The sequence below is a fragment of the Capsicum annuum genome, chromosome 7 (assembly GCF_002878395.1).
Source record: "Capsicum annuum cultivar UCD-10X-F1 chromosome 7, UCD10Xv1.1, whole genome shotgun sequence".
NCBI lineage: Eukaryota > Viridiplantae > Streptophyta > Magnoliopsida > Solanales > Solanaceae > Capsicum > Capsicum annuum.
The window spans coordinates 3,136,085-3,147,207 of NC_061117.1; the positions used below are offsets into that span (position 1 = coordinate 3,136,085).

The 11,123-nt window shown below is 33.4% G+C and overlaps 2 long non-coding RNA genes and 1 pseudogene across 2 annotated transcripts; all 3 read left to right on the plus strand.

The window, feature by feature from the left end:
* The first annotated feature begins 3,495 nt into the window (after positions 1-3,495).
* LOC124899990 lies at positions 3,496-4,231 on the plus strand. The gene is made up of 3 exons (XR_007057530.1): positions 3,496-3,884; positions 3,990-4,061; positions 4,150-4,231. It is a non-coding gene; the product is annotated as an uncharacterized LOC124899990 (long non-coding RNA).
* Positions 4,232-4,410: 179 nt separating this feature from the next.
* On the plus strand, positions 4,411-5,744 carry LOC107876324 (annotated as a pseudogene).
* A 3,053-nt stretch (positions 5,745-8,797) lies between these two features.
* On the plus strand, positions 8,798-10,456 carry LOC107877019. The gene is made up of 2 exons (XR_001676104.2): positions 8,798-9,256; positions 10,063-10,456. It is a non-coding gene; the product is annotated as an uncharacterized LOC107877019 (long non-coding RNA).
* Positions 10,457-11,123: the final 667 nt, after the last annotated feature.

Below are 11,123 nucleotides of genomic sequence, written 5' to 3' on the forward strand. Positions count from 1 at the left end.
CATAGAGTTCTACTTCAAATGAGACTCCTTCTTTAATTCCAACTCTTGTCTCCTTAGTGTTGTAGTAAAACTCCAACTCTTTTGAATTCTTCAATTTTCAGAATCTTTCTCCTTCCACAGATTGGACTCTTAAGGATATGCTTAGAAGTGAAACTCCTTCTTTACGTAGGACTCCTTTTTCAACTCAACTTGTTTTCCCTTATCATCAAGTGTTTGAATTAAATTCAACTTGTTCTATTCCCCATGTGATCAGTAAGTTGAAGTTTTCAGTTGCACTGAATTAACTCATATCAACTTGTTTCATTCATATTGTCATTCATCAAAACTTCAAGGTTCCAACATTATGTATTTCCAACCTTTCTAACAAAGGCAAAATATGGTTTTTCGAGACGAGGGTCTTTTGGAAACAGCCTCGCTACCTCAGAGAGGTAGCGTACACTCTACTCTACCTCAGAGGCGAGTGAGAAGGGTTGTGTCCAATAGACTCGCGACTCAAGACAAAGACATTAGCGATATGAGTACAAGAACCTTGAGATGGTAACAAAACAATAGACATTAACAAAATAAAAGTACCACAAAATAATAATACTACCATCGATCTACCCGAGTAGTAATTCTTCATTTTAACCTTTGTAGTAATTGTTCATTTTAACTTCTTCATTTTAACCTTAGTAGTAATTGTTCTTGAAGGCTATAAACAACTCAAACCTACTAATTAATGTTTCTTAAGGAGCCTCTAAAAGAAAAACACAACATCATGAAGGAAGTAGTTTAGACCAATTTGGTTTATTTTATAATCTTCCATTCAACAAGTAATATGTAGGGGTGTGCACAAACCGAACCGACCGATAAATCGAATTGATAAAAATGTTATTGGGTTATTGGGTTAACAGTTTTTTATTAGTTTTATTAAAAAATTTATAAAAAAATTTATTGGGTAATCGAACTGACAAAAATGTTATTGGGTTATTGAGTTAACGGTTTTTTATTAGTTTTATAAAAAAATTATTAGGTAAACGGTTCGATTTCGTTTTTAGCTTATTGGGTTATCGGTTAAACCGATAGCACAATAAGGATACACTAAGTTATTGTTTTATCCCTATTTATGTTATATATATAAATATCTCTCTATATATAGAGAGATATGTGTATGCATATATATATTATATGCACTACTTATTCATAATTCAGTGATTCACAAAGTATTAACCTATTCAGGGCAACAAAGGCACAATATAAAGCTCGACTATTATCGTATTGAAAAGCTTAAAACATTTATAGCTTCCAACAATTAGGATTTAATTTTTTTTCTAACTAACATTCAGTTCAAGTTTGAAGATTCTTGTAAACTAAAATGCATTGCGTAGGATTTTGGCGGTAACTAAGATTTCGTTTTTTTATGTTAGTTGTTACTATTTCTATTGTATAAGTATTTTCTTATTGGTTAAACCGAAAACCGAACCATTAAGGATCAAAAACCGATAAACCGAAACCGATAAGAAAATATCTTATTGGTTGGTTATTAGTTTTACATATTTAAAAATAAAAAACCGATAAATCGAACCAATAACACATAAAACCAAACCGAACCGATCGATGCACACCCCTATATTAGTAATATGAATATTATGGTAAAATTCTTATATCAAATCATTATTTTTTAATGTACGTGCAAAGTTCAGACAAGTAAAAGTGAACTGTGACTTGTTAAATATTAAATATGAGAAATGGAAAAGAACCATAATATTAGAGACTTGTTGCCTTTTCATCTTTTTCCAGGTGAATTTGCAGTAAATGCTACTACTTATTGCCATTCAAGAACCCAATGCAGTAGCAAAAACCTTTCCTTTTCTTTCCTTTATAGTATTTATATCTCAGAAATGCTCCAAAATTATTGCTGCTGTAGTTTCTTGTGCAGTATTTTACTATGTTGCTAATGAACAAAATATTCCAGTGTCTGTTTATATCAGCAGTCAAGTTCTTAATCTTAATTTCACCATTCTCTTTCGTGTTCCGGCTGTTGCATTTCATCTTCACTCTTATTTTTGATGACCAATTCTCTTTACTTGGACGCTGCGTTAAATGTGTATGTGTTCTTGGTGCTTGTTTACGTTTTAATATTACTTTATGATGCCTTTCGTGGGGTCTGGGGAGCGTAGATTGTACGCGCAGTCCATACCACTACCGAGTATATGCCTTTCTTTGTTTGTTGAAATTCAATTTAGTTATGATATTATAAGTCTTCAGTCCTATGTTCTCTTCAAAAATGTTGCTGCCTCTGGGACGGAGTCTCCAAAAATGCACTACTTTTAGAGTATTTAACATACACTAGTCGACATTTTTGAAGTGTCCAAGCAACATATTGGATATAATGTTTCTACTTGTGTCTTTTTAGGTGGCTATCATTTACGATCATATTGTTAAAATCAAACAAGAAGTTGAAGCTGAACTGGCTATCATGTTGATGCCAATGTTAGTAACTGTTGCTAATAAAATATGCCTTTTTCTTTGATGTGTTTCTTGACCATACTTTTATCACTGTAGATTACTGGAGAAGCTTGTTTGGAGGGCCGCGAACGCATTAGGTATACTCGAGGTCAGCTGCTGCAATTGAAGGACGATATTCTTAAACTCAAACAAGAAGTTGAAGCAGGACTGTTTGGTGAAGAACCCAATCAAGATCATGCAGATAACAACGTGAGTACTTGGGTTTGGAGAGGGTAGAGTGTACGCAGGTCTTACCTCTATAGTTAATAGGTTATGTTATAGCTTGCCCGAAGGAAGTAATGTGATCAGAAAATGTAGCATTTGGGTTATACGATTTCGTTACAGTTACCATGTACGTTGGATTATTTAAGGATAGCGTTAGCTATTGTGAGGAATTGCCTTTTTATTTCATACATAAGGACTTCTTGTATAGATGAAATGTGTGTTGACTATCCTTTTATCATTGTAGAGTGAAGCCTCGTGCTTTGGGGGCCGTGATCGAGTTAGTTATACTCGAGATCAGCTGCTGCAACTGAGGGAGGTAAAAGTTATACTTGAACGTTTTCTTAAGTGTGAATTTGTTCTTGATTCTTGTTATGTCTATTTGCTTGACAATGCGTACCATTCTATTATGATTTTAGGTTGTTAATATTTCTGACCATATTATTAAAATCAAACAAGATGTTGAATCTGAACTGTTTGGCGAAGATGCAAGTCGAGATCATGCAGAAACCGATGTGAGTTATCTGTTACAAAGGATACGCCTATGTCTGAATGTCGTTCTTTTTTCATTGTCGAATACTGGAGACTTGTATTAAGTACTTTGGGGAGTAGCTTAAGCTATTTTTCAGAAGCTAAACAGAGTAGAATTTTCCCCCGAAGTACTTTTTGAAAGGCACTTTTTAGAAAATATACTTTAGAAGCACTTTAAAAAGCTTCGTCAAGCACTAGTTGTTGCCCAAAGAGTTCTTTTACCAAAAGTACTGAAGTTCCCGTGATTAGCCAAACACAAACTGCTTTTCACGAAAAGTACTTTGGCTACCGCCTCACACACAATGTAGTGGTGGATCCGGAACTTTAGTAATTGAGTTGTACAACGTCTATGCAGTTTGTATGAATATAGAATAAGGTGCAAGGGATGCAGTAATACTCCGTATTTGTTTAATCAATTCAGTTATCGATAATAATTTGAAATATTGACTTACCGTTTATGAGCTTGAGGCCGCAGAAAGAGGCATTTCCATTTTGTTCTATCTTAGAAATGCTTAAAAGTATGCTGCTTCTTGTACGAAATGTATCGTGGCTATATCCTTTTGTCATTGTAGATTGGAGGCTCTCGCGTAGAGGGTCGTGAAAGCTTTAGATATACTCTAGATCAGATGCTGAAATTGAGGGAGGTAAATAGTTCAGTATCTTTTAAGTTTTAACTGATTTTGTTATCAGGCTTTAGATTTTGCTTGTTGTTTATATGGTTTTTCTTTCGGTTGATTCTTTCTCACTAGGTGGCTAACATTTCCGACAATGTTCTTAAAATCAAAGAAGTTGCACCTCTACTATTTCATGATGATGCCAACGTGAGTATCTGCTAAAAGCAGTTGCATTTCACTTTAATTTTCCGTTCACTTTTTGTTGCCAGAAATCGTCTCATTCATGCTTCTGTAGGTGCCAGCGCAGTCTCAGGCTCGTTATCTCCCGCTGCAGTTTCCTACAACACAACAACAATATACCCGGTGGGGTCTGGACCGAGGGGTATTTCCTAATTCGATGCTTTTTCTATCTTTTCCAGAACACTCATTATTTATCTGGCTTTTCCGCTACTAGCTTGCTAAAAGTGTAGTTGTCGATCTGGAACTTCTGTATTTGCATTTTGCACTGTCTTTGCAGTGAGTATGAATATAGAATTAAGTGTTAAGGGACGCAGTTATGTTGTTCAAGGCAAAAATTGTTTCTGATATGAGACTATCTCTAAGTTTTTGATGTCAAAATTCTTGACTTTGTTTGTGAATCAGGAAGGATTAATCAAACCCTAGCGGCGAAGGTCAACAGCTCGAAGAAGAAATCGTTCTGGCAAATATCATGTCTTGAAGACTGCGAAGGGGTAATTTTTTCGGCTGTGTACTAGTTAGCCATCTTTGTTTTCAAAGGTTCATTTAAAGCACACTTAAACCGTGAAGCTCAGGGAAGGCGCTTTGTGTTGCTTAGACTGTGTCTGCATTGGCAAGAGATTTAGGCGTGTACCTCATCGCTCATGAGTTCTATCTTCAAAAGCTTTTTGACTTTGACAACACTGGTCTGGATGTCTCTCTGTCATTTGGACCACGATATTAAAATTCCATTGATATGTTATCGCTTGTTTTATGAGTCTATGCATGAGGTACTTGCTCTCGAAACTGTTATGTCATTATTTATCCTAACTAATATTGTTTTGCAGTATACTCAACAAGCTGACTCCGGAGAACTTTGATATCTTCAAAGGTCGATTACTAGATGCAGGGATAACGCGTGCAGACATTCTAAAGGTTTGTGTTCCCTTCTCCAGGATACTTCTATTTTGGGTTGTGTTTTACTTCACCTCGTATTTTCCCTTGCTTGCATCGGCAGGGTGTTATTTCCTTGATATTTGACTAGGCTGCATTGGAACCTACATTTTGCCTGATGTACGCCCAACTGTGTTCTTATCTCAACGAAAAACTTCCTCCATTTCCTTCTACTGATGAACCTGGTGGCGAAGAGATTACATTCGAGCATGTTCTGTTGAATACTTGTGACGAAGCCTATAAAGGTGTTGAAAAACTACTAGAAGAGTTGATGCAAATGACTGCCCCTGAGCAAGCGTTAGAACGCATGGACAAAGAGGAGTTGGTCAAATCGCGCGATCATGGCAATAAAATGCTCACAGGACAGCTTCTAAGGCGAAAGATGATCCCTAAAATGACTTATCTTCGCCACCTTCTTCAGTTTGTTCCATGATCAGCTCTTTGATGCGCTGAACGTCTAACCATTTTCTTCGTTGGCTTTGTTTACAGGATCGATCTATTATATCGCGATCCCAAAGGTTCTCCGCAAGATAAGCATATCGATGCTATTTGTAAATATATTCATGATAGTTTTGGTTTGATTAACTTTTTGAACTATGTAATGAAATAGAGATAATCTACTACTTCACCTATGTACTTGATGGTTGTGGAAAATTGGTGTCTTGAAGGCAAAATTTCTACAAGTAAGGCTGCGTACGATACACCCTTGTGGTGGGCCTCTTCGCTGGACCTGCACATAGAGGGAGCTTTAGTGCACCGGGCTTCCCTTTTAGAAAGGGGAGCCTTGGAGTTACGGGTAAAGTTGTTGTCACATGACTAGGAGGTCACGAGTTCAATTCTTGGAAACAGCCTCTGGCAGAAATGCAACGTAAGGCTGCATACGATACACCCTTGTTGTGGAACCCTTCCCCGGATCTTGCACATAGTGAGAGCTTTAGTGTACTAGGCCGACCTTTTTGTTACTTTCGATCTTGTAAGTTTGTTGTTTACGACCACTCATTCCTAAGGTCATTGAGCATAGTTTATCACTCGATAGGCGGGTGGTACCAAGTTTATTTATTTATTCGAGTACTCGACTGTAAACTAATAAGAAATGGACATTGGGCCCGACTTGAACTTCCAAAAGCTGACAAGGGGGAGTTGTTTGGACTTGTATGTCATAATTGCCGGTGTTGCTTTACCATATCTATCGCGCAATTTAAAAATATTTTATTTTCTAAGTTTTATATTAAACTTAAAAAGGTCAAGGTCATTTCCGCACAAATATCGAAACTAAGGTGGCTAGGAGGCCGAAGCAAACGACCCTTCCTACACCGATGTGGGACTCTTAACACAGACTTTACCTCTACAAATTGATTTTGTTTAGATTTATTTGAGGGCAAACAACATAAATCTTGATAGTTTGAAGCTTTAATTGCAGAAAATTTCGATATTTTGTATAGTTATTGAAAATTTTAATTTTGGGTCTGTCGAGATACACAATTAGCTCCCATACTTCCAGCGAATATAGATTTTTTTTTTTTTTTGTAAAGAAACATAATTAACGCTCCCTTACATTTTTTTTCGATTTTGGGTTTATCAAAATACATAATACATCCCATAAAAATACATTTTTTCCTTCGTAAAGATACATAATTAGCTCCCGATTTTGAGTCTGTCAAGATACATTATTAGCTCTCAATACATCCAACGAAGATACATAATCCTTTTATGTGTTCTATTCAAAGTAGGAATAGTTCTCTTATTTTTTTTCTTTCTCCCTTTTTGTTTTCTATTTTTGGCATCTTGAATTGAGTTCTAACCAAGACTCTTTTGTTTATTTATTTTTCATTTCAAATTCTTGATTTTTGTTTTCTAATATCTTTCTTTTTTAAAAAAAAAAAAAAAAAACTAATGCTCCCCATTGTTAAAGAAGACCAATTTGAATGACACAAGAAATAATATATTGGCCAAAATACTTTAGTTATATATAACAACATATTTAGTGTAAATCTACAAGTCGATTTTGGAAAGGGTGTTTTGTACTTAAACCTTATCCTTGCACTTACGTTATGATAGTAGAAAGGTAGTTTTGATATATCCTCGACTCAAGTAAATATAATAAAATCAAGTATGAAAAGAAAAATATAGTAGTGACGCAATAAAATTGCTGAACAAAATGAAAAAGAGAACAGTAATAACGATATCACATAATACAATAATCGAAGCAAAAAAATCAAACAAATAATAATGAAATAGAAGGGAAAAAAACCAACATGGGTTGTGGTGCGGCGGATGGGGCTGCTCCACCCTTAACCTGAGGTCGAGGGTTCGACCTTGGGTATGGAGAAAACTCTGTTGGGAGCACTGTCACCTTAATGGGTTCTGCAACGCGTGATCCGGATTAGTCGAGGCTCCAATGCGGGCAATGGACACCGGATGGGAAATAAAAAAAAATAATATGTGAATAATAGTAAAAATTCCTTTTCAAAAATGAGCAAACAAAAGGTATAAAGCCAAAACATATACTTTGAAATATGACCTTAGATTTAGTGATTTTTTGTGCATAAAAGGATTCCATTTTCTATCTAATTGAGAATCAATTCCTTTCTTTTAATTACCTTATCTCTTGAAAAATACAATCTATATTCTTAAAATTAAATCATACATTTGATAAATTCTTTTTGAAAAGTTCTTAAAACACAAAAACATACATGTGACACTATTTTCTTTTAGTAAGTTTCAACATAAAGACATCTTTCTTTATTCAGTAAAGTATTTAGTACCTCTAAACTACGATCAAATTTGCTACGAACGCTTCAATTTCACGGGAATTCTATTATCCCTGAACTAAATTTTAGTGTATTTTTATCATCCTTTTTAGCTAACGTGTCTCCTTTTGTCTATTTTTTTAGCTGACGCGTCACCTTTAATGTGGACCTCATTTTATGTAATAAAGGTGTCATGTCAGTACAAATAAAGAGTGACGAAAATATGCTAAAATTGAATTCATGAGGTAATAGGATCCCTGTGAAGTTGAAATGTGTCGTGGCAATTTTGGCCATAGTTCGGGATATACCGAATGCTTATCTCTTCTTTATTTGGGAATGGGTTGATTTTAAATTTTCTATTTTACACTTAACAAGGTGATCTTAAAAGCCACAATAAAATACAATTATATCAGATACGTTTATAATCAGAGTGAAGTCTTTCTTTTTTTACCTTAATTTTGTATACCTAGTTAAACAAGTTATGATAAAATAAACTATTTGATAATCCCTTTAAATAGCTAATAAATATTTTTTTAAATTCTTTATTTAGCAATTTTATTGATTAAGTTAATTTGATTTGCAAATGAGAATTAGATTCTCAAAAAGGGTCCCATATGTCTTATTCTTTTGGTTCCATCACACATCTAGGAAAAGGGAATATAAAAAAAAAACAAAATCATCTTTTCTTTCTTAGTATTTTTATTCTTTTTTCATTACTTTACATTTTCAAAAGCTCCTAAATTTAAGTCTAATTGGTTCCAATTGAATTATTCAAGCTAGCACACTTGTTTCACTTAGACAAGTATTTTTATTTTTTATCGATGTTCGATATTCACTTTGAGGAAAAAATCAAAAAATAAGTCTAACATTTACATTTACATTTGAAAATCTCATGTTTGGAAGTAAACAGAGCTGCTTGAAAAAGACGACTCTATATCCAATGCTCGAAATTTTTATTTTTTTTATTTTTTTGGTTTTCCATTCGATATTCGGTATCCGCATTGGAGTCCGATTAATCCGGACTCGCGCTGGGTTGGGCTCCATTTGGGGGGTAGCGCTCCCTACCAAGGATTTGTCCATACCTAGGGCTCGAACCCGAGACCTCTGATTAAGGAAGGAGCAGCTTCATCCACTGCACCACATCCTTTAGTGATCTAGTGCTCAAATTTGAGACCTCTAATTATAAATGAAACAGCACTTACCGCTCTACAGGTTGATTCCTTGGACAATATCTTTGCCAAACTTTTAAAGATTCTTTTGACATTTGAATACAAATTAAATCTTCTTTATAAATAGCCTAAAATACTTCACTAACTCTTAGGTAGAATTAATTTCACAACAAAAACACCATGAAAATTCTTATATTAGTTTCATGGCTTTGCCTTATTATGTTCTTGAATATTTTAACATACTCATCTTGCACCTTCATCCCAAAATCCACAAATTATGAACTAGTCTTGCACAATGAAAAAAAGGGAAAGAGTAAGTTTTTTTTTTTTTTTTTTTTTAAAAAGAAATTGAGTTATTCTTTTTTAATCACTATTATTATCATGTTTGAATATAGTACAAGAAATATTTTCAACTAATATCCATATATGTCTTCATTTTGTTTTTGTTCAACTTGATTATTTAATAATTATTGTCTACATATTAAATAAGGAAAATTTACTCAGTCAGATCGTCTTTACTTGTTATAATAGATAATCTGTCTTTTTGCTAATATTACAATTCTCACGAAATGTTTACCAATAAATTATTTGAGCGATCTGATAATGTAAAAAGCTGATATATATATACATATAACTTAACCTCATTAAATAATGAGATAAGCATCCAGTATCTTTGAATTATGGCCAAAGTTACTACGACACACTCCAACTTTACAGAGGTTCTATTACTCCGAACTCAATTTTAATGTATTTTTGTCACCTTTTTTGTGCTGACGTGACACCTTTATTATATAAAATGGGGTCCAAGTCAAAGGTGCCACGTTGGGTAAAAAGATTGAAAAAAATACATTAAAATTTAGTTCGGAAATAGTAGAAACCCTGTGAAGTTGGAATGTGTCGTAACAAATTTGATCATAGTTAAGGAAGTGCTAGATGCTTTACTCTTAAATAATTAATCATGATATCTCTAAATTAAAAACAAAATATGCCCTTAGAAATAAAAAAGAATTTTGATTCAAGATCTTTTCTATAACAAATAATAATTCACATACTATACAAAATTTCATTACTTTGATGATGTATATAATATAATTTTTTTTTATATGAAATTGTGTGCAGTTGCAAATGATTCATTGGTTGAATCCACAAGTACAAAGAGCAACAAGGATGAACATAGAAATCTTCATAAAATTATTCATCAAAAAAGAGGAGCTTATGGTGGACCAGACCTTCTTAGAAAGGGACCTAAAAAAAATGGAGCCAATAATTACAAGTTTGAATGGCCAATTTTAATTTCTTCTCTCTTATTTTTTCTAGTTTTGGTAATTACTAATAATCTGTGGTAGATTACTATTTCGATATGTATTACTTGAGTCGAGAGTGTTTTAAAATAGTATTTCTATTTTCATGAGCTAAGGGTAACGTGTACCATTTTACCTTTTTCCTTCGAACTCTTCTTATTGGATTACGTTGGATATGTTATTGTTGTGATAGTTAAGAAAATATTACCTTCTCTCTTGTGCACTTTTTAAATTTGAAAATAGTAGTTTGAAGTTGAGGTTAAAAAATGATATTTGAAAGTTAAATTTGTGTTTGGACATATCGTTTTGTACTGTTATGTATTTTATAGTGTTATAATATTGTTTTGCATTATTTATTGTTGCCTAATAGCAATTTTCTTATTTTAGTTTGACTATATATTATTGTATTATAACTAATAAATTTACTAAAATACTCTTAATATAATATATATATATATATATATATATATATATATATATATATATTACCTTTGTTGGAAAGGTTGGCAATACATAAATATATACACTATTTAAAAGGTAAAAACTTAGCGCACTCGATGTATATATACATATATCATTTTTTCCTCAGATTATCGGGTCCCAATGACGCTCCTACCCTAATGATAGGTCCGCCTATGCCATAACAACGTTGTTTGCATGAATAGTTTTTGTTCGCTATAGCAAAATATTGTTATAGAACTTATAATATAACACACATGAAAAATTGGTTTCCAAAGAAAACTTGACCGTTATGAAAGTAAAATATTTGATGAGGACAAACTTTTAAGAGATTTGTAAGATCACAAGCAACAAGAAATTGATTTACTTGAGCTGAGGATACATCAAAACCACCTTTCTATTATCGTAACGTAAGTGCAA